The 25,474-nt window shown below is 37.3% G+C and overlaps 1 protein-coding gene across 1 annotated transcript in view; it reads right to left on the bottom strand.

The window, feature by feature from the left end:
• Positions 1-25,474, bottom strand: part of bmpr1a (bone morphogenetic protein receptor type 1A) — a 76,230-nt gene that overhangs the window by 47,300 nt on the left and 3,456 nt on the right. The gene's annotated exons all lie outside the window — the stretch shown is intronic.

Below are 25,474 nucleotides of genomic sequence, written 5' to 3'. Positions count from 1 at the left end.
AGGGTGCCCTCTCCACACATCCGATAGCAATACTGGTGTTGTGCCACACAAGTCCATCCTTAACCAAACTCCCTCTCTGTTATATTTTATATATGTAATATCTTCCCCAATCATCTGCAAAAAGAAAATATAGGCAGGGCCACTTTAGTTCAGTGGAAATGTGCGACATGAGCTATAAAGGAACTTTCTATTTGAGGGTCTTCATACCACACCTCTGTCATTAAGCAAGCTGAGTTTTTTTCTTTCCTGACAGAAAAACAATTGAACCAATCCAACAATATTAATATCTCCTTAAAACATATATGTCACTGAAAACTTTCTATCAGAGATCTACTTCACATGTCTGCTGCACAAAAACTCTCTCACCACTACAGAAATAATGAGATGGGGAAAGCGACTGGCTGGGGATTCCAGTCTGTAAACAGATAATTGCAAATGAAAAGAATAAAACAACTACAACTGTCTTTTTATAAAAACCAGCTGCCTCCAGAAAAACAAGCACATTACAGGAGGGGTCCTTCAAAATGGAAACAAGATCAAGAACTACCTTCCTAATTAAGGTAGGACATCTTCCACCTCAGGCCGTATTGTTTCTCTTTATGATGTTTGAATATATGGATTACACAATATGAAATACCTTCAAATGAATGAGAGATGCAGTATTTGAGTAGCTATTAATTAAATCCAAGTGCCAATTTTGTGACTTCTACAATTTTTCCTCACATTGCTGAACTAGCAAACATAGGATTCAAACAAGTCAGAGCATGGCAAATCCCTTTGAATACTGTCTGAACAGGAGGTGTAGAACAGATAAACTATTAAAGAATGTGGAAACAAGAGGAAAGAGATTACACATTGGAGTCTCATAAGAGGTAAACTCACAAAAATAAAAAGAAATAAAGGAATTCAGAGGCACCTTTGAGATTGAGAGGAAATATGTAGCATAAATTTTAATGGACATAGACTACATCACAATACAGATGAAGTCTTAGACAAATGCAGAAGGGTTTCTAACTACACAAAAAGCTATGCATTTCAGTTTGTGGAACAGGATACACAGCAGAGCAATGCGAACCATTTTTATGTTTCATAAATGGAAGTGTTATTGACAAAGAAATTACCAAGCTTGAAGAAAGCATGCTGCTAATTTTAAAGCTAAAACCTTAGTAAATTTAACTATAGCCCCTTAATTTATTCAATTCATTTGACTTCAGAAACTATAATGTATTGGCTCTGGTAAGTACTTCAATGGGACTCCACCAAGAATAGCAGAGAACTCTAGACAATGCTAGGACAGATTTGTGTCTGAACAACGAAGAGTTAGCAATACTAGACTAAACTGACTCAGGATAAGGCACCTTTGTTTTCCCAACATTACATTATTATTTCATTAAGCTAACCTTCCTATATATAAATCAATGTAAAACCATCTGCAATTTTATGCAATTTGCTAAGCAGTTAAAATTGTGCATCTACTTCATACAACTTAACTATTCCCAAGACTGAAGGCAAATGTTGCATTCCACCATTCATTTTATGTGGTTTTCTTGTAACTGAAATGGTTAATTCCTTTGACCACAACCTCCCTTACGATGTTCATCCAAAATCAGTTGAACTGGCTAAATAATTTTTAATACAAAAAAAAGGCACACATGCATGCACACACTGTTGTTAGCAACAAGTACAGTTGAAATGGTGCTATACTATCCATACTAAGTCACACAGTGGAAAATATGTTTTTATTTATTTGGAAATTATGCTTTGCATTCACCACAGTTCAGATTACCATACTGTCACTGAATGAATTGTGGCACAGATTTATTTACAATACGGAGCCTAAATTCACCTCTATTCACCTCTGCCTGACAGAAAGAGGGGGGGGGGGGAGAGTATTTTTGCCTCCTCTTATATTAAAATGCCCATAACTTAATGATCATCAGTGGAATCTTTCCCCAAGTACTTTAGGCCTTTTATTTGTTTATTATTGAATGTATTCGTTTATATGGCTCAGCAAACCATGTTTCTCAAGGTAACAGCAGAACAATCAAAACATTATTTGAAATCATGCCATACATTTCTAAAAACTAGTTTGAAAAATTCAGTTAATGCACAAACTGGGTTTAAAAATCAAAGTCTGTGCAGAACACACTCTTGATCAACTACTGAAAGACACTAGGGATGGAGTCAGCCTGGCTTCTCGTAGGAAAGGATGTCAAAAGATGAAACAGGTTCACCAAGTAAGCCTTGTAATAATACTTTGTCCTCAAGTCAAACATGTCAACAGGGAAGACTTCCCAGTTGAACCACAGTAACTCTCCAGGGAAATGGCTAGAATAAATTCTATCAGTTTCAAAAGCAAATCAAAACTTGTCAATATATTTTGATCAGCTGATCCTTTCTTCCAAATATTTTCTGCTTCCCTTTGTTTTTTAATTTGGTCACAGATATGGAGTGCTTTTATTTTTAAAATTGTATTTGTATACCTTGCCTATATTTCAAAGGATGGAAGGCAATTAAACGGTTTTATCAAATAGTCAAAATAATAAATACTGGTATTTTTATTTATATTACATTTCTTTTTGTTTTATAACCCAACTTATGTCTTAGCTTTGGGGAAAAGCAAAATATACATAAACCAGTATTATTACATTTTACTATACTATAACATACTACTTTAAAGAAGACTGAAAGCTTCCTATAATGTCTTCCTATAATGGTTGCTTACACAATTCTAAGGGGAGAGAGCAAATTAAACTTTTTTCCCTCTATCAATTTCAAAATACATGAATTTGGCTGGAAGTGGGTTCAAGAATGTCACACAGAATTATTTCCTCACACTAAGTATACTTAACTTATAATTAACAGAATTACAATTTGTGGTGAGATTTTTAAAAAAGATTATACAAGCTCAGTAGGGACAAGCTGCAAAACATCTAGAGTTCAAGGTGGTCAAAATAAAATTTTCATGTTCAAGGAAAACTAACTGAACAACAAGAGATAAGGGCAAAAAAGAATTCATTAGTAACCCTTATTACTTTATTCATAAACTTTCAGTGATACCAAGCTTGCTGCAGCACCATCAAACAGGGCTTGATCTAAATCAGCAAGTAAGCCATATATGTTTTGATGTATTTTCACTAGCACTGTAGGTTTTCTGGAAAAAGAACTTCAAAATTTTCCAGTGTCCCAAATAACATTCTCTGTCTTTTATTCAAACACATTCAAAGCTTTATTTGGAAACTATCTTACTGGAATATTTGTAATAATATATGTAATAATGTAAAGAGAATACAGTAGAGTTTCACTTATCCAACATAAACGGGCCGGCAGAACTTTGGATAAGCGAATATGTTGGATAATAAGGAAGGATTAAGGAAAAGCCTATTAAACATCAAATTAGGTTATGTTTTTACAAATTAAGCATCAAATTAGGTTATGTTTTTACAAATTAAAATATCATGTTATACAACAAATCTGACAGAAAAAGTAGTTCAATACGCAGTAATGCTATGTAGTAATTACTGCATTTACGAATTTAGCACCAAAACATCACGGTATATTGAAAACATTGACTACAAAAATGCGTTGGATAATCCAGAACGTTGGATAAGTGAGACTCTACTGTACTTTAAAAATGATTACACTTAAATTAACACCTTATGAAAGATACATACTTAAAAATGTATGCCTGATGTAGCTTATTTCAACTATTTCATTTGCCTTTGCTGAGATATAACAGTAGTATTTTCAGTTTCACTGACTCATTCTATGCACTACTTATTAGTTCCATTTCAAGATGAGAAAAATCAATGCAGCAACTAGGGGCACATCTCCTCTGTTGTAGCCAAATGCTATATGGAACTGATCTAGGGTAAGAAATGGCAAGGCCACCTTAACGCCATCTCGCCCAACATTAACCAGGGGATAGGCCAAATTCTGGCCTAGAATTTGGACTATATTTTGACTTTGGGCATGTCAGAACAGTTGATTCTGTTGCAGAACTGGCCGCAACTGTTCTCACTGTCACATCATGTTTCTTGGCTTTGGCCAGCCCAGGGACACCTGATGGCTGCCACCATGCTTCCTGCCCTCTGTATTGTCTCTGGCAATAACACAGATCCTACCTGTCCACCACCACCTGCAGTTATATCTGCTGTGGCAAAGAAGGTATTCTGGGAAGAGATGGGGAAGAGGGGGGTTATTATCTCCTCCCCTCCCTCCATCATCTCAACTGACGTCACAGCAGGTGACAATGGACATGTAGGATCCATAGCATGACCAGAGACTGCCCCACCATGAAGGGTGAAAGGAGACGGTTAGGCTGTCAGTCCAGATAACTATGGATAATGTGTATGTGTGTGGAAATTTTTCCATGGAAAACTACAGCATTGGAAATTTTTCTGTAAAATTTAATTCCATAAAATTCCTTTTCCACTCCACATTCTGACTTCAGATTTCATGAGTAACTGCAGTGTTTTTGGACTCTGTTGTGATCAAATAGTCCTTGCTCCTTAGAATTTTCAGTTTTCTATAAACTGAGGTATTATAATTTGAATGAACAAGGGAAATATGTAATACTCAGTAGTCAAATTAATTTAGATTATTCACCTATGAAAAATCTTCATACAATCCAAAATACTCTACACTTAGGTATATCTCCACCCACAGTTAAATGGAGAGTGACGCAAGAGTTTGCATATGTAGGATAAAATAAATGCAGGAAATTATGAGGGATATCCGGAAAGTAAGGTTACAAGATTTTTTAAAAAAAATACAAAGAATGAATATATTTTAATAAAATGTACATGGATTATAGCATAGGTATTACATTATTTTTCCACATAATCCCCATTCAGTTCAATAAATGTTTTCATTCGTGGGGCGAGTTTTTTGATGCCTGTGTCTAGAAATCTCCTGCTGCCTTTTTCAGCCAGTTTGTCACTTCGAGGAACCGCCAGATCCCGTCTGTAGGAGCTGGCAGCAGGGAAAGAGGAGGAGGAGGAAGCAGCAACAATGGGGCTGGGAGCGGGAGGCGGAGGTGAGGCCAAGGCTGCCTTCTGGCTGGAGGGGCTCCTGAGCTGCCGAGCCCCTGATGAGCTGCGCCATGGTCGCGTGCATCCAGCCCAACATACTGCTGCCGAAGTGAGGAGAAAAGAGGAGGAGGCAGTGGTAGAAGCTGCTTGACAGCAGTTCCCTAAAGCGGCAGTTCCTCCTCTTCCTCCCTGTCACCTTCTCCTCCTCCTTGTTCCGACGGCAGCATGTTGGTGATTATGCGGAAAAATAATGTAATACTTTCCGGATATCCCTCGTAAAACTGGTTGTTCTGTGATCCATCCTCTCATACGTCCTGTTCTGGAAAATGGAACCCCTTTCCACCCAAGCTCCCGATTACTTAAGAATTTTTTTAAACAATTGCAGTTCTGTGTATTTAAGAATTTGGTTCTGTTTCAGGTTAATGAAACTAAAATATTTATGTTTAAGTTCTGCTCTACTTAACTGGACTACAACAGAACTCAAAAGAAGCAGTTTTTTGTTTGTTTTCAGTAAAACTCCCTGATGAACATACACAATCCAAAAGATTAAAACCTACAACATTAAAAGTTGGCTAATTACAAAAGTTTAATATCAAATATTATTTGAATAAAAAACTGGACATGCAACACTTGGATCCAGGTGTAAAAGATATATCCAGAATGACAGAATTCTGAGCCCAGGAATGTTCTCAGTACTAGAATACAACAGAGTGTATGGTCCTTCAATACAAAAATCCACTGTACCATTAACATTTCTTCATTATAGCAGTATATTTTATAGAAGGCGGAATCATTTTGTTGATGCCTCTTTCCTAATCTGTACTGTATAAAACTATTTGCACTTTTCTGGCCCACTACCCTTTTTAGGAGCCAACCCAGGTTTTTATCACAGTGTGCTTATTGTTTATTGGTATATGTGATTTTATTTGTTTATGATTTGTTTTTATTGCTGAGTTTTATATTGCTTATTGCCTGGGCTTGGCCCCATGTAAGCTGCCCCGAGTCCCCTCGGGGAGATGGGGTGGGGTATAAAAATAAAATTATTATTATTATTATTATTATTATTATTATTATTATTATTACGCCAATGTTGAGCAATTAGGTTGAAGGAAATTCTTGCTCACTTCTTCTATTTAAAATCATCCAGAGATCTATCAAGATTTTAGGCATGATAAGGTGTATAGTCCTTGTAGGGCCAACTTCAGCTGACATATTTCTCTTAATTTGATTTTACTGGCCTCATCTACAACTTTCAGGGGTATGCTTCTATAAGACAAGATTGAGCTTCTAGGTGGAGAGGGAAGGAGGAGAAGAAGTGTTTCCTGCATCATCCCATTATTTGAGCAGTGAAGACCTTTTCCATAAATGAATATAAAATGCAAGTCAGAGTGAATGAGACAAAAATGATCTACTTCTAGCAGAGCTTTTTGTATATAACAATATATGTACACCTGTGGGGAAAACATAATCAGGAAATTTCTTGTTATATCAAAATTCAAGACTAAATTATAACAGAACACAGAAGTAGCAGAACAAATGACCGAGAAATAGTTTTTAAACTTTTATATCGCTTGCATTTATTTTATTCTGAACATTGCAATAATATGTGGTATTTGTAGGACCTTAAAGCCCATTTGTAATTTCTTAATGGCATCTTCCTCAAATTTCTTTATGGTATTAACTTATTTTCAAAAGAACTAACCAACATCCAGGTTTGAGCAAAATTAAAACCCTAAGAAATAACTAGGGAAATGCAGAATGCAAGGACAGTGATTATGTGATGGAGATAATAAAAGATACAGGAAGTAAACTTAAACATTTCTGGTGAGAAGAAATTTGTTTTCCCTTTCCAGGCCCCTTTAAAAGAAAATCTCTTTTGGTCTCTCCCCTGAGTGGGGGGAGGAGGGCTGAAGACGATTGGCAACTGTGTATTCTAGCCAGCATGTCTCCAGCCTTCAAGTGTAGTGGTAGGCTCTGGAATGCGAATGAGTAACATGATATTTTCCCTTCTCTTCTCCTTCACAGAAACATTTAGAAAGTAATTTAACCTCTTAAAATGGCTTCTCAGCATTGGTTCATAGTTATACTGCTGAAAGCGGGAAACAGTAGTAGCATTTAGACAGACACACACACACATACACACGTCAATCTTAGATACACATCTATAAATTAGTCTCAGTTTATCAGTGTGTATATTGACTTCGAGGAATGAAAGCATTTTGGTCTCATGAAGTATGCTTGAAGCAAACTTCACTAAAAGCTACAAACCCTAACTAGATAAATTTATATACACATCTAGTCAGATTTTTCAATTTAAAAAAATGATTTATTAATTTATTTGGCATGATTGAATTTGCATGTACAGGCTGAGTATCCCTTATCCAACATGCTCCGTCCAGAAGTGGCTTGAATTTCCTTCTTTCCTTTTTTAAAGATTTTGAAATATTTGCTTATACTGTACATAAGGAGTTATCTTGGAAGTGGGAATTAAGTCTAAACAATAAATTTATTTATGTTTCAAATATACTTCATATACATAGTCTAAAGTTAGAGACAATATTAGTATATTTTTTGCATTAAACAAAATTTGTGTGTATACTGAACCATCAGAAAGCAAAGGTGTCACAATCACAGTCACACATATGGATGCTTTTGGAGCACTTCAGATTTTTGTTTTCCATATAAGAAAGACCTGATATTTCTTATATTAGAATCATAGAATAGTAGAGTTGGAAGAGACCACATGGGCCATCCAGTCCAACCCCCTGCTAAGAAGCAGGAAATCGCATTCAAAGCACCCCCGACAGATGGCCATCCAGCCTCTGCTTAAAAGCCTCCAAAGAAGGAGCCTCCACCACGGCCCCGGGGAGAGAGTTCCACTGTCGAACAGCTCTCACAGTTAGGAAGTTCTTCCTGATGTTCAGGTGGAATCTCCTTTCCTGTAGTTTGAAGCCATTGTTCCGTGTCCTAGTCTGCAGGGCAGCAGAAAACAAGCTTGCTCCCTCCTCCCTATGACTTCCCTTCACGTATTTGTACATGGCTATCATGTCTCCTCTCAGCCTTCTCTTCTGCAGGCTAAACATGCCCAGCTCTTTAAGCCGCTCCTCATAGGGCTTGTTCTCCAGACCCTTAATCATTTTAGTCGCCCTCCTCTGGACGCTTTCCAGCTTGTCAACATCTCCCTTCAACTGTGGTGCCCAGAATTGGACACAGTATTCCAGGTGTGGTCTGACCAAGGCAGAATAGAGGGGAGCATAACTTCCCTGGATCTAGACGCTATTCCCCTATTGATGCAGGCCAAAATCCCATTGGCTTTTTTAGCAGCCGCATCACATTGTTGGCTCATGTTTAACTTGTTGTCCACAAGGACTCCAAGGTCTTTTTCGCACACACTGCTGTCAAGCCAGGCGTCCCCCATTCTGTATCTTTGATTTCCATTTTTTCTGCCGAAGTGAAGTATCTTGCATTTGTCCCTGTTGAACTTCATTTTGTTAGTTTTGGCCCATCTCTCTAGTCTGTCAAGATCGTTTTGAATTCTGCTCCTGTCTTCTGGAGTGTTAGCTATCCCTCCCAGTTTTGTGTTGTCTGCAAACTTGATGATCGTGCCTTCTAACCCTTCGTCTAAGTCGTTAATAAAGATGTTGAACAGAACCGGGCCCAGGACGGAGCCCTGCGGCACTCCACTTGTCACTTCTTTCCATGATGAAGACGACGCATTGGTGAGCACCCTTTGGGTTCGTTCGCTTAGCATATTAGTCTAGAACTTTCTAGATAAATTTATCTACATGTAGCATATCTTCTTTAATTGAACCACAGCTAGTGAAGTCAACAATATTTAGAAGTTTTCTTTGTTTTCTTTCTGGTGCAATAGATATTCAACCAATCAGTGGTTATATTGTTTATATCCAAAGAACATTAGAGGTTTATCAGTTTCTCCCATTCCTCACTTAAGACCAAATGCAACTACTATTTTCTCCAGGGTAAAACAGAGGCAACATTTCTGTCAGCGTTGCAAAACTGTGTACTCCATATACATTTTACTGCTCCAATGATGAACAGAGATGAAAGACTTCCTTAATCCAGAAAGGATGGGTCAGGTTATGAAAGGCTGAAGCAATAATTGAGTAAGCGTAATGAAAGATGAAGTTTGAGTGACATACTACTATTTCCTACTGGTCCAAATTATGAACATCTAACAGGCACTAAGGACCCTCTGACACTGCCAAATAATCCAAAATAATAAGGCAGATAATCCACATTATTTACTTTGAACTGCTTTATCTGAGTCTACACTGCCATATAATCCAGTTCAAAGCAGATATCCTTGATTTTATACAGCTGAGTAGAAGAGGCCTCAGACAATGCTAAAGATCTGCAATGTGAAGTTCATCAAAAATGTTTACCTCTGTCTCATATTCAGGTGGAGCAGAAATGATCTGAAGGATGAATACCCAACAAATTCATGCTAGAACACATACAATTTTCCAATAACAAATATGTCAAATCTGATGGACGTCTACGCTGAATATACACCATTGTTAGAAGACAACGCTAAGCAGATACTATTTAAAGTTTTTTGTATTATGTCATTAAAATCTCTTTTTAAAAATAAAGGAAGTGTTCAAAAGCTTACATGTGGGCTTGGAGTAAAAAAAAAAAACACTCCAGTATGAAGCACTCAACATCACAATAACAATAGTTTTGCGTCCAAGCCACTTCTTAGATTTTACCAAAGCATAAGGCAATACATTACCCTAATTACCATTTCAAGCTTACTTGACCATTAAAAGAAAGCAGCAGTGCAATACATTTAAAGCATTTTTATGTCTTCTCTTTATTAGGAAAAAAAGTCTCTAAGCACTCATTCTGGCATCTTCACAAATAAATTAAGAGAAAACAGATGCATTGGCAGAGATGGATGTATGTAAAGCAGTCAGACTTCAACCATGTCAGGGATCTATTGTGCTATAAATACAACAATATGCAACCTAAGGAGGTTTCTCTATTGATACACTTGTCTTTTCCATAGCAGCTGGTTAATATAGATTAAGTATTTCAGTAAAAATGAGATGTTATGAAATAGTAGTATTGCCTGCATTTTACAACTCTTTGTCTCCCATTTTGAAAACTGCCAATGAAGGAAGTGACCTCTTCTTCCCGTCTTAATATATTTCCAGACCATTTTAACAAACAACAAAACAATATGTTAACAAAATGTAGGCATGCGAGTCACATCATTTTTCCTTCTAAAGTATGATTTTAAACACCTTTTCCTGATGAAGAAGCCAATGGAGCTTCAAAAGTTTGGATGATTTATTTGGTGCATTTTTGGTTGGCCCAATTTTGGGGTATTGTGATATTTTGCTATATGGCAAACACAGCTACCCTTGTGAATGTTTTCAAAGACAACATGTAATGGATGTTCAACAGCCCATATTTAAAAACTATGGAAATACAGAAATTATAGGTAACCTATCTCAGAAAGGGGATCTAACTGTTATGGCAGCACAGATTACCTGTTTCTCAGTGGCCCATCATGATAGTTCTACACCTGCGTTTGTCCACACATAAGAAGGTGGAAGCAATTCAACTGAGCCCTCCCAGGACCCTTCATGAAGAAGTGTTGTTCAGTACAAATGGACTACACTTACTGGTATACTAAACATAGTCATCCTAGGAGGCCGCCCGATTTAGGACTGAAAAAATGCCGCCTCCCTCACCTGGTGTGTGCCTTCCTCAGCGATGGAGGAGGCGAAACAACAATGAAGGCATGCCTGTGGCCAAAGGAAGAGCCCTCCCATTTTATCTTGCCATGCAGAATCTCTCCTCTGCAGCCCTGTCATGGATTCATTTTTCTTGAAGGCTAGCAATCTCTTCCAACCCTGATTATTACAGTATTATTGTTGTTGTTGGTCAGGGGTGCTTTATGTTTTGGTTCAAAAAGGCAGAAGGGGGTTGGACTGTATGGCCCAAGGGGTCTCTTCCAACCCTCTTTATTATTTTTATGATGATGATGATTATGATGATGATGATTATTATTATTATTAACATTGAGGGTGTATTTGTTCCCTTTTTGTTTTGTTTTTTTCTTCAAAATAAGATATGTGCAGTGTGCATAGGAATTTGTTCGGTTTTTTTAAAAAAAAAAAAACTATAATCCGGCCCTCCAACGGTCTGAGGGACCATGAACTGGCCCCCTGTTTTAAAAGTTTGGGGACCCCTGGTCTAGTGACTAGTTCTGATCAACAAGGCATCAACTGCTAATCCCAGGGGAGTCTCCAGAAAAGAAAGAAACAATTGTAGTCAAAAGGCTCACTACAATACTGATTCCTGCCAGACCTTCCTTCCAGTTCGCATACAAGAGATATTTTAAGAAACACTGCTTTAGAGTACAAATAATTCAAAACCATGGCACTGACTATATCAAGGTGTTGGGGTAAGGACAGTAACTCTCCCTTTTCTTCCTCACTACCACATGTCAAGTTCCTATTTTCTGATTCCCTTTTATATCTGTTCTTAAAAAATGAAACAGGGACAACTCTTTCTCTTCTTTTTGAATTTTCTTTTTCTTCCTACTTTCTTCTTGCATTACAGAGGTAAACAGCAAATGTGAAGGAGGATTCCAACTCCCTCTTCTCTCACTCCAAAATGTGTCTGGTTCTTGTCAAGTCCCTTCCTTGCTAGAATCCTAACTATCAACTTCACTTTTCATTCCGCTTCAACTCTTAGCAGTTTGTATAACCAAAACCAACCAGCCATTACCTGACGACTTAAGTCAGGGGTCCCCAAACTAAGGCCCAGGGGCCGGATGCGGCCCATTGAAGCCATTTATCCGGCCCCCATGGCACAAGGGCAGAAGGGGGTTGGGCTAAATGACCCAAGGGGCCTCTTACAACCATTATTATTATTATTATTATTATTATTATTATTATTATTATTATTATTATTACTATTAACATTGAGGCTGGGTGGACATCTGTCAGGGGCAATACTAACGCTTTTGGTGCACAAAGGCAGAAGGGGATTGGACTAAATGGCCCAAGGGGTCTCTTCCAACCCTCTTTATTGTTGTTGTTGTTGTTGTTGTTATTATTATTATTATAATTATTATTATTAACATTGAGGCTGGGTGGCCATCTGTCAGGGATGCTTTGCTTGTGCTTTTGGTGCACAAAGGCAGAAGGGGATTGGACTAAATGGCCCAAGGGGTTTCTTCCAACCATCTTTATTATTATTATTATTATTATTATTATTATTATTAACATTGAGGCAGGGTGGCCATCTGTCAGGGATGCTTTGCTTGTGCTTTTGTTGCACAAAGGCAGAAGGGGATTGGACTAAATGGCCCAAGGGGTTTCTTCCAACCCTCTTTATTATTATTATTATTATTATTATTATTATTATTATTATTATTATTATTATTAACATTGAGGCTGGGTGGCCATCTGTCAGGGGTGCTTTGCTTGTGCTTTTGGTGCACAAAGACAGAAAGGGATTGGACTGAATGGCCCAAAGGGTCTCTTCCAACCCTCTTTTTTATTATTATTATTGTTGTTATTATTTTGTTATTATTATTACTATTATTAATTATTATTGCTCGGTCGCCAACTATAGTCCGGCCCTCCAACGGTCCGAAGGATCATGAACTGGCTCCCTGTTTAAAAAGTTTGGGGACCCCTGACTTAAGTCATTACTATTTTCTTCTATTTCAACATCCCAGTTACTATACACCAGGGGTCCCCAAACTTTTTAAACAGGGGGCCAGTTCACGTTCCCTCAGACCATTGGAGGGCCGGACTATAATTTTTTAAAAAACTATGAACAAATTCCTATGCACACCACACATATCTTATTTTTAAGCAAAAAAACAAACAAAATGGGAACAAATACAGCCTCCATATCAATAATAATAATCGTCGTCGTCATCATCATAAAAATAATAAAGGGGGTTGGAAGAGACCCCTTGGGCCATTCAGTTCAACCCCCTTCTGCCTTTGTGCACCAAAAACACAAACAAAGCACCCTGACAGATAGTCACCCAACAACAACAACAACAACAACAACTACTACTACTACTACTACTACTACTACAATAATAATAATAATAATAATAATAATAATAATAATAATACATCACACAGTCCTAAACGCTTGGGAAGTGTTTGACTTGTGAATTTGTGATTCAAAATCCAGCACATATATCTCATTTACTGTGATATACTCTGTCTTTGTGTCAATACTAATAATAATAACAAAGAGGGTTGGAAGAAACGCCTTGTGCTATTTAGTCCAAACCCCTTCTGCCTTTGTGCACCAAAAGCACTAGCAAAGCGCCCTTTAATAATTAACAATTAATTAAATAATAATGAAAATACCATTATAAACAAGCAAAGCTTTGGAAGGGCGGGCACTGGGAGAGGGAGGAGGCGGGAAAGGCCTTTCCCTCCTCCCTTACGCCAGATGTGCCTTCCTCAGCAGAGGAGGAGGGAGCTTCCACCACGGGGGCCAGATAAATGGCTTTGATGGGCTGCATGTGGCCCCCGGGCTGTAGTTTGGGGACCCCTGCTATACACATATTTTAAATAACATCCTCAGAAAGTATGCTCTGCAAGCTATTTAGGAACTAGAGTAACAGCCCAGGAGATAACTGGATTCTAGCTTAGTATATTTAAATTTATTTAACAAACATCACTTTTATGAGACCAGGCAGTCCCCAAGTAATGAACCAGATAAGATTCTGTAGGTTTGTTCTTAAGTTGAATTTTTACGTAAGTCAGAACAGGTACATTTTTAATTGTAACTCCAACCAAATATATACTTGTATTATTTACTCAAGTCTAGAGCCCCATGAATACACACTTCAATTTTGAGGTGCTCATTACCAAAAAAAAAAAAATTAATTTCCAACCATTTTGGGCCCCTTCCCAGCTGGGAGGGGGGGGGGTCTCCTTCACCTTCCAGGTGAAAGGAGATCACAGCTGGGAAGAGGGGGCTCTCCTTTTCCTTCCAGGTGCAAAGAGGAGAAGCCAGCTGGGAAAGGTGTGTGTGTGGGGGGGATTCCTTCTCCTTTTCCATATGGAAGGAGGAGAAGCCAGCTGGGAAGCCGCCACTCTCCTATCAGGCAGAGGCTTGCGAATCTCAGTCTGACAGAGGGCAAGGCTTTTGGTGCGGGATTACACGCCTTACATTTCATGTGCGCTTTACATGAAATTACATGATATTTAGCCAAAACAGATGCACATTACATTTCAGTAAATATGGTACATATATTAGCTTTGGTGGAGTATGTTTTGCTGTCTGTGCCAAGTTCAAAAGATTTCATTTAGCTTTCTGTCCCTGTGATAATTGGTTGTTTTTTTTAAAAAAAATGATTGTTGTGAAAATAAGGATTGTTGATCAGTTAAGACACCTTTTCCCATGGTAAGTCTTTCGGGACTTAATTCCCCTTCCCAGGGGTATATTTCTCTCACTTCCTTTTCTCTCACCTCCATTCTTAACTATGAATCATTTGTAAGTCAAATGTTTGTAACTTGGGGACTGCCTGTATTTCATTTGATTTTATCACATGCTGTGTAAATACTTCAAATATTCCAATAGTGAAAATAATTTCAACGGAAATACTTTTGACAATGAAAAACAATAAAATACATACAAACTGCAGTCCTACTCAAATTTACTTAGGAGAAATCCCCACTAAACTCAGACAGACTTACTTCTGAATAAACAAGCATAGGATTATATGCTTAAGTGAAATTTACAAGCAATCCAAAACTTCCTTTCAACATTACTGTTAAGAAACAATGAATGTAGTGGAACTGTTAATATACTAATTTAGCAATACACTGAAGACACCAGATCCAGTCTGCTTTTGGGAAATTAAGCAGGAGCAGCCTCAGTTAATACTCAGATGGGAGACTGCTAACAAATGCTAGGTTATGTAGGGTATATTTGAGATTAAACTAGCAAAACCACTTTGAAAATTCCTTGCCAAGAAAACCTTATGAAATCTGTGGAGTCCCTACAAGTTGATAGGCGACTTGAAGGCACATGCATACACATAGATACTCATTGCCTATGTATGATTTTATGTACACATATTTCTTAGGGATAGTCATTTGAAACAGTGACATTTGAAATTGACAGTAATCCTATTTGACAGTTATTTTGTTGTTTCATTCTGTTACTAATTAATAAATGGAAATTTTGACAGAGCAATATCATAAAAGGATTCTATTTTGGAAAATGCCTGCCTAAGCTCTTTGCAGGAGCTAGCATATGCTTTATTTATTCCCATATCATGTGCTTTCCTAGCATGGATAAGTAATGGAGGGGTTAAGTGTAAGGACAATATTCAAACAGAATCTTAAAGGCGGTGTTAACAGCATTACGTATATACAGGAGTGATAGTAGGTGAATGTGAGCATATAATATTAGTCCTTTGATTACTGGTTTTGATGGGGGGAAACGCATTCTGCATTGTTGGATATCATAACTACTGGAATGAGTAGATTCTTGTTATTTGAGTACTACAGACGTTGGAGAATGAAAATAAATAAATATACCAGAATAGGTAGAGTATAGAATGATTGATGACAGTTGCTCTTTGAAAGGAGAAAGGTAGGGCAAGGAATGAATGAAGATTCATATAATTGTATTCTTTCAAAATGGGATGGAAATCTAAAGAAATAAAAGCAAACATGCCACATCTTACATTTGTAAATGATAGATTCCACAGCTGCTAAGCAGATGTTTAATTCTACATTTTTATTCTCTTTCTTCTAGTTTATTTTTATTAGACGATGTCACACATCTGTTCTTTGGCCTTCATCAAGTTAGTGTATGCTTTTTGTTTATATTTATTCTACCAAAAATGTCTCAATGCAATATATATTTTAAGGTGTGAATTGGAGAAGTAATACTATAAATGGACAATCAGAAGTTAAGAAATATACTGATTAACATGAGTTTAAGCCTTATTAGCAGAGCCCATTCATGAATGTAAAAACTAAGCTAAAATAGTAGCATTTCTGCAGAATGCAATTCTGGTATTCAAAGCTATCAATACTTACAGGGTTTAAATTAAAAGTATGCTTGGATAAGTAATAAGCCTGTGTGCATTATCAAGTAACATGTAAGTTGAAAAACAAACAAGAAGGCAAACAGGGTTTGCCCAATTTCTTAAGTAAGTCTATTATTTTAGACTTAAGTAACTTTTAATCAATTGTTTTAACAACCTGAAGTCGCTGCATTACACAGTGTGACCAGACAGACTCTCTCAAAACTTTAGAAACAGCAGACAAAGTTGTAAAAAAGAACATAGTTTTATTAATATATGATTAGGCATTGGCCCCTGAACGATTTAATTACTTACAGCTTCCCAAGATCCCACTCAGTACTTTGACCTGGCTGAATGTCCAATTCTTATTATAGCTTTTACCTATCTTTATGCCACCTTTTCTATGTCTCTCTACAATTTCCCTCCAGCTGCATTTTTGTCAGAGAGAACCTCAGTTTTGTATCCTCCCTATCCTCACATCACTCCCTGAGCTGTGATTGGCCACAGCCTCTGCATCAACACGGTTTTCTCAACTCTTCCCTTCACAGGATCACAAAACTGGATTGATCTTCTAGTAGGCTCTCGAATTTCTATAGGTGCAAGTGGGGATCAATTTATATTTTTTCAAGCTTTGTTAGTGGCAAGATACTTACATGAATAATGCCTAAATGTTTCAAGATTTATTAAACTGTTTGACTATGCTGAATGATAGTGAAGAAAGATCTTTGCTACTTCTGAAGCATTTTCTTTTAGTTTAAAAAAAACGGAAAGATTTGGGGTTTTAAAATAATCTACAGGTTAAGATTTGGAATTGTAGATTATATGAATCTTCTAATGTGATAAAAATGCTCCTTTACTGTGGGTTTGTTTGTTTGTTTGTTTTGGTAATTTGTTAATCAATCAATAAAATTTAAAGGAGTATGACGCAGCAAAACTGTGTGATATCATAGAATCATAGAATAAGAGAGTTGGAAGAGACTACATGGGCTATCTAGTCGAACCCCTGCATAATCAAAGTATGCCTGACAGATGGCCATCCAGCCTCTGTTTAAAAGCCTCCAAGGAAGGAGCTTCCACCACATTCTGGAGCAGAGAGTTCCACTGCTGAACAGCTCATACAGTCAGGAAGTTCTTCCTAATGTTCAGATGGAATCTCCATTCCTGTAATTTGAACCCATTGCTCCGAGTCCTAGTCTCCAGGGCAGCAGAAAACAAGGCTGCTCCCGCTTCTTTATAACACCCTTTCACATATTTATGCATAGCTATCATGTCTCCTCTCAACCTTCTCGTCTGTAGACTAAATATACCCAGTTCTTTAAGATGCTCCTCGTAGGGCACGTCAGGAGAGAATGCTTCTGGAACATGGCCACACAGCCCGAAAGACATACAACAACCCAGTATACTGACTGTGTCTGGATGTTCCTATCTTGGCTTAACATCATGCTATCGAAGAGTTTTTTGGTTATAAATGCTGCCCCTTCATTCCTCTCTTTGGGGAACAAGAAGACAGGAAAGTTTACAGCTTCCCATTTGTCTGAACGGGAAAACCATTGTTAATAAATAACTTCCTGGTTTGTCTGCTTCCTCGAGGTCAAAGAGCTCATTAATACCTTGGCTTATTAAGTTGCTTTTGTGAAATTACCCTCTTTTTGCAGAAAGTTCTTCACAACTCTATTCTGACAATTATAGCTTGTCTGAAAAACTCTGTTGGCACACTGTGGAAAAGATTACAAATCAGTCTAGACTTTAGAGGCGACATGCTGCTGCTTTTATTATTCACCATGTTAATGATCCCATGCATATTGCTATACGTTACGAATACTCTAACACTTTGGGGATTATTAATTACAAGCATATTATATTGTTCAGTATTAGTGCACACTAATACATCTATTTTTAATAGTGAATGAATATGCAACAAACAAAGTTTAATAAATCCATCACAACAAGACTACTTATGACAATAATTAAAGCATATTTTATTAGAATCTGATTTTTTTGGGAATAATAATAAAATAGAATGGACATAAATTGATAGAAAATTGTAATAGAACCATAAGCATAATATGTTTCAAGAGGGGAAAGTTGAAAACTAGATGGGTAGTCGGTTATTGTTATGTTCATTATTTTATTTTAGATTAGAGTATGCAAAATGCTTATATGTTTAATGATGGTATATATAAGATGTATTAGGATGTCAAAATATGTTTCTGTCTCTCTTTTTTAGAAATACCATGTACTTTCCTGATATAGATATGGGTTCTTTATTTCTGTATTTTTGGAAAAATTGTTGTATATCGTGATAATAATATAATACTAAAGGACCTGTTCACATAATTCCATTTTCCCACTAGATCTTAATGAAATCATCATTTCTGTTCCATATCAATACAATGAAAGCAGAGTTGTTCAACTGATCATTTGACCTAAAGATATATTGTGTAATCTTTCAGTTTTTGCAGCCAATATTCTTAAACTGAACAATCCATCACGCTCCATGTTATGGAATATCTTCCTACTTTTAAAACACAAGGATAATCCTAGAATATCACAGCACACACTATAATGACAATAAAAACAACAACAATCCAGTATTGTAAATTCTGGGAAGTGGGAGAAAAAGCAACAAACCATACCAGGCTTAGAGATAACCTGCCTGACTGTGTATGATAAGTAGGAATTCTCTCTAAACATCAATGCTGGACAGCTTTACAATACAGTAGAGTCTCACTTATCCAACACTCGCTTATCCAACGTTCTGGATTATCCAACGCATTTTTGTAGTCAATGTTTTCAATATATCGTGATATTTTGGGGCTAAATTAGTAAATACAGTAATTACAACATAACATTACTGCGTATTGAACTACTTTTTCTGTCAAATTTGTTGTATAACATGATGTTTTGGTGCTTAATTTGTAAAATCATAACCTAATTTGATGTTTAATAGGCTTTTCCTTAATGCCTCCTTATTATCCAACATATTTGCTTATCCAACGTTCTGCCGGCCCGTTTATGTTGGATAAGTGAGACTCTACTGTAGTTGTTTCTTATTATTTCTTTCAGGACACAAGTGTCCAACAGCTGTATACATAAGCAGGAGAGTTCATCTTAAAAAACCCTGTGAACGAGTAACCCTTGTAGATTAATTTGCTAGAATGAAGTAGTGTATGAAATAAGACTCTCACATGATTCAGAAAGACTAAGACACATATTTCAATCCAACACCCTAGTTCTGTAGCTATAATACCTGTTCAATTTCATATTTTTCAAGAATTCCATATGACACATTCAGTTTAATAGTTTACTTTCTTGTCTGAAAGAGATACATGCTCATCTTGATTTCCTAAGTTGTGGATTTTTCTTTTATCATATGAGAAGCGAATTTAGAATATACTGCAAGTCACTTCTTGTGTGAGAGAATTGGCCATCTACAAAGACGTTACTCAGGGAACGCCCAGCTGTGTTACCATCCTGTGAGAGGCTTCTCTCATGTCCCCGCATGGGAAGCTGAGGCTGACAGACAGGAGCTCACTCCAGCTCACGGATTCGAACTGCTGACCTTCAGATCAGCAGTTCAGCTGGCACAAGGGTTTAACCCATTGCGCCACTGTAGCAATGGGTCATTTAATGTCGCTGTTATGAATCCCAAGAAATGTGAAGTACACCTGAATCTCCAAATAAGTACTCCAAAATTCCTATCACACAACAGAGATCTCTTTGGAAATTCTCTAGGTCATGCCACAACCAGAGTTGTTTTTATTCTGCAAGAAATCCAGGCACTTTACATGAAAATCCCTTCTGTCTGAGGGTTACTACATTTTCCAGCACTTCAAGTGCTATACATTGTAACTCATTACATATTACTTTTTTAGCTATTCAGTAGAGGTATATATTGTAAATCACTAAAATTACTTTTTAAGCTATGCAGTACAGTGTTTTAATTATATAAAGCAAAACAGGGAGTATTTAAAATCCAGCTGGACTGCCATACATAGTATCTGCACTACTGGTTATATTGCCTAGGATTCACAAGAGCAGCAGTCCAATAATTGGAGAGCCACATAAAGTGGAGGATGTGGGAGAGGACCTCCTCTGCTGTGGCACCTCAGTTATGAAATAGTATCCCTAAAAGGGCTGACTGGGACCAATGCTGTAATTACAGCAGCAAGCAAAAACATTGCTATTTTACCCAAGATTTTCCATGATTGCTTTCATTTAAATTTCCACATTGGTAAGACAGGATATTAAAAACTGTTGGAAAAAGAGAAAAGGGTTTAACGGATCAATTGAAAAGGAATGGTGGCTCTTGCAGGCCAAGGCTAAACCCAATCATTGTGAGCTACTGAGCTGAGAACGGCTTAACTGTTTTTAAATCATTCTTTTTAAAGTGTTCAAAATTTTTAGTCTTAAAATAATTTTTACGATTTGAAATGGCCTTTAATTATTCCATTTAATATTATTGTAAGCTATTCTGAGACACTTCAATATTGGAGAGGCAAAAAGAAATACTGAAATAAATAGTAAACAAATAGAATATGGCACAACCATTTGTGGCAGAAGGGCAGAAGTTGCATATTAATCTTTTTAAAAGAGCCTCCTCCCCCCACGCTCCTGGAATATAACTTACAAATTCAGTCACATATGTCTAGTAAAGAAATTCATAGTAAAGAAAGCTATACCACACCAAAGACATTCCTGGGGATATAACAATCAGTCACTATTTCAAGAGGTCTGTCTTAAGTGTGAGAAAACCCCACATTTCTGTTATAATATTTAGTGCTTTTCCCTTCAATCTATTCTACTGACTACCATTTTCCATCTGTGCTGATGCAGGTCCTCATGAACACTTCACACATAGTTTCCCTTCCTTTTCTCTTTCCATTTTGAGTATATACTTGTATTATTTTCTCTATACACACTACATAGGCCCCACTCTCCTGTTTATTCAATTGTCATCTTACTTCTCCATTATCACTTTTTTTCCATATAATAATAATAACAACTTTATTTTTATGTCCTGCCCTATCTCCCCGAGGGGACTCAGGGCGGTTTGCATGGGGCCAAGCCCAACAACATACAATAAAATACAGCAATATAAAATACACAGTATAAAATGCACAATATAAAATACATAACCATCACAGTAAATCAACAACACAACTTCAATAGAGTAAAAAGCATAACCATTAAAAGAGGCGATATCCTGGCGCTTCAGTCTATGGTCTTGGTAGAGAAGAAAAATTATAATTGTATAACAGATTAGGAAAACTAATCACAACCTTTTGTGATAAGGTGCAGAAGACTATGCTGTAGGAACAGATGGGGACTCAATCAACTGTTCACCTCAATCAAAAGGTAGCTTGAAAAAACCAAGTTTTCAAAGCTTTTCTAAAAGACATCAATATAGGGGCTAATCTAATTTATCTCGGGAGTTCCAGAGCCGGGGAGCCACAACCGAAAAGGCCCTCTCTCTTGTCCCCACCAATCGAGTTTGAGACGAGGATGGAACTGAGAGAAGGGCCTCCCCAGTGGATTGCAGAGTCTGTGCAGGTTTATAGTAGGAGATGCGATCACAAAGATAGACTGGACCTGAGCCGGTTATGACTTTATAGATAATAACCACTCGGACGTTTATCAGCAGCCAGTGGAACTCTTTCAATGGGGGGGGGGGGGTAGTCCTCTCCCTATAATTTGCTCCCATTAACAACCTGGCTGCTGCTCCTTGTACTAACTGGAGTTTCTGGACCATCTTCAAAGGCAGTCCCACGTAGAGTGCATTACAGTAATCCAATCTGGAGGTAACTAAGGCATGGACCACCGTGGCCAAGTCAGATTTCTCAAGGTATGGGCGCAGCTGGCGTACCAGCTTTAATTGTGCAAAGGCTGTCCCAGCCACTGCCGACACCTGAGCTTCAAGTGTCAGCACCATGTCCAGGAGGACCCCTAAGCTATGGACTTGTGACTTCAGGGGGAGTGTAACCCCATACAGCACAGGTTGCCACCCAATATCCCGATTGGCCATGCGACTGACCAGGAGGACCTATGTCTTGTCTGGATTAAGCCTCATCTTAACACACAGCACTCTCCTCACATCAGCATACATCTCTTCACCCTACATCTTTCCAAGTTATCACTCTCCCTATAGTTTACCTTGATAACTATACTCCCCTTTCCCTTATTCCAGCTTCACTGTAATGTCACCCACTTTTTGTTTCTCCTTTCATTCTGCCAGCTTTTTTTCCACTCAGTCCATTTTGCTCTCTCTATGCTTCATCTTGCAGAGTTCAGTAGCAGTAACATCTACAGCTTTAACCTATCCAGCAATTAACATCAATAAGGACATCTTGGTGAAGGTAGTGCAGCACAATGTGTTAAGGTCACTCCAAAATCCAGAGAAAGTGTTGCCCACTCCTCCATAAACCTCTGACTTTAAAGGGAGGGAGAATACTGCAGTGGCAGCTATCTTGTCAAGCTTCCTTTTTGATGGCTTTGGAAAGCTTCATGTTACTATAAAGTTGCGGAAATGATCAACAACAATACTTGAGGTGGCTTCCATGAATGAAAACAAACAAACATTCAATGCTGTATACAATAATAAAATGCAAATATTTTGACAGACAATTAAAACAACCTAAAACAAATTTGGCTAAAGATATACATCTGTCAGTCCGGCATCATAGATAATACAATTCCACAGTTAAGATCTGTATAATGATGTAAAAAATATGGCTTTTCGAAATTAAAATAGCCATCAACTTCATTCACCCAGATGGAATCAGTGGCACTATTCATCCCCTCCATAACCCAAAGAACAGAAACAGGTTTTCAATTCTTTCTTGAAGGAAGGAATGAGGGGGCTGCTCTAATTTCCTTAGGGAGGGAATTACAGAGAGATGGGGCGACCACGGAGAAAGCCCTCTCTCTCATTCCCACCAGCCGCACTTGAGACGGGGGCTGGGACCGAGAGGAGGGCCCCCTCTGATGATCACAGAGTCTAAACGGGTTTGTAAGCAGGGTTGTGGATTCTCAAATATTCTGGGCCTGAACAATTTAGGGCTGTATAGGTTATATTAGAAGGCATGTGCAAATATTGCAATACATTAATATGTACAAGTTCTGTAATATGTACAAATTTTGCAATAAATTTAAGATGAAAGTAATGCAGCCATGACTCCTGTAAAATTTTAAGAAAAATATACCATGTGTTGTGATAAAGGGAGATTAGGTAGAAAAAGCAGTCTGCCATATTTGTTACTGTTACATCCTTCATATACTTGGCTCACATGGGGCAATTGATGCATATGTAAGACAGGAAAAATGTGGTGCAGTAAATTGCTACAATATACTTCAATAATGGTTCTTGAAATCATTCAAATGCAGTGAAATCTAGCTGACAACGTTTAATCTTCATTTGGCTTTTCGGGCATCTTCCCCTTCTGCCTTGAAATTTTCTTTTTTCAAAACAACCTTTTTTCTTCTTTTTTTAAAAACCTTCTGAAAATTCTCCCAAGTCTACTAATTCAACTCTCCTTGACTCTTGTGTAGATAATGTTTTGAATACATGAGCACCAACATGGATACAATAGTAAATCTGGGGATTGTGTATGATAAATCCAAGCCCTAACAGAGCACATTCAATGCTTAGGTGAGTTTTGGTTAACAGTTCTCAGGAAATTATACAAAACTGGTGTTCAGAAGACAAGGATGGATCTTGACTCTCATATATCAACATAATATCTTTCAGATGTACTTAGCTACAGCAACCACCACATAAAGAAATATTGGCTGAAAATCTTTATGAATATAGTCCCTCATAACTTTAGCTTAGACCAAGGAAAAGATATACAATTGTGACACAGTTTTTCTGAAATGAAATTTCTGATAAAAGGCTCATTAAAAATTAAATGCAATGCAAGCTCAATATCCGTTATCTAAAATGCTTGGAACCAGAACTGTTTTGGAGTCTATATTTTTTTTTAAAAAATTGTAATACCTTTATTTTCATATGTGTACATAATGAGGTATCTTGGAATTGAGACACAAGTCTAATTACATTTATGTTTCATATATACCTTTTACAGATTGGCTGAATGAGATTTTTGCAGGAAACAAAGTCTGTATACATTGTAAAGGTGTCACTGTCTCAGCCACCTATATGGACTCTTCTGGTTTTCAGAATAAAGAATGCTCACTGTACACTTGAATAAAGAAGAGTCTAATTTCAGGGAAGACAAGTTACTATCTGTCTGGCATAAAATCATGACTGATCTGAATAATCTTACCTAAAGCAAATTATATTTAGCTAAACTGGACATTTCCAGGTAACAATTTAAGAATTGTGGAGAATACCCATGTTCCAATGCCATTTGTGTGTGACAGTCTATATATACATTGGAGATAGACATTTTATCTTGAAAAATTCAATCTTTCCTTACAATTCCTCAGAAAATTCGTTATACATTTGGTTTGAGGCAGAAAATAAAGGACCCACATTCAGTCAATATACTTACATTCTCTTTCAACTCTACATTGCTTTCTAAATCCTATGTATTACGTTGGAGACTAAGATCAAGAGTTCTAGTGCAATGCCAGTTCACAGTTTATAAACTAGTGTACCATCTGCAAGTCAGGTCATGAATTTAGAATATAAAATACACTTGTTAAACATCTTATAAGTATTACTTGCAAACCAGAAGGATATTTCTCATGAAATTATACTACACAAAGCAAAAGAGCAAAATAAAACAACAACTGAAGACTTTGAAAGCAAACCAAATCTACCAAGCTACAGCCCCAATTTAGTACATTTTGAAGGCTTCCTCTGGAACCCAAGTCTACTGATCGCAGAGTGCATAACAAGAGAAGGAAGTGCTTAAAAATACCAGCAAGGCATAGGCCCCTCCTGCAACTGCCAAAGTGTAACACATGTTCCCACTTCTTAATTCACGTTTGACACCCATTCTACAAGTTGGCCTATTAGGCTGGCTGTGCAAAATTATTCTTCCATTGTAGGGTGGAAAGCACAGCACCGGTATACAATAGCAATCCCACTAGTTTATTTTTGTACATGATAATGTTCCTTATATGGAAATGAGTTAACATACAATTTCTTCCATACAATAATGGGTACAACACTGGATTGTAGTGATCAAACCTTCTTCATTATAGCTAATAACAGATAAATATCAGACACCACCCAAGCTAATTAATCCTGTCTATCAGACTAAGGAAAACAGACAGTTAAATCACAATACTGGACCATCCAAAGCTCCGATTAACAAAAGTATTTTGATTCACATCAACACTTGCAGTCCACTTATAAATAGATTTATGGGAAACTAAACCCCGCAATCTCTTCTCAAAAGTTAATTCTGCACAGAGT

The sequence above is a fragment of the Anolis carolinensis genome, chromosome 3 (assembly GCF_035594765.1).
Source record: "Anolis carolinensis isolate JA03-04 chromosome 3, rAnoCar3.1.pri, whole genome shotgun sequence".
In the NCBI taxonomy this organism is placed as follows: domain Eukaryota; kingdom Metazoa; phylum Chordata; class Lepidosauria; order Squamata; family Dactyloidae; genus Anolis; species Anolis carolinensis.
The sequence above is the reverse complement of the archived record's forward strand: the minus strand, read 5'-3'. Positions and strand labels throughout refer to the sequence as shown.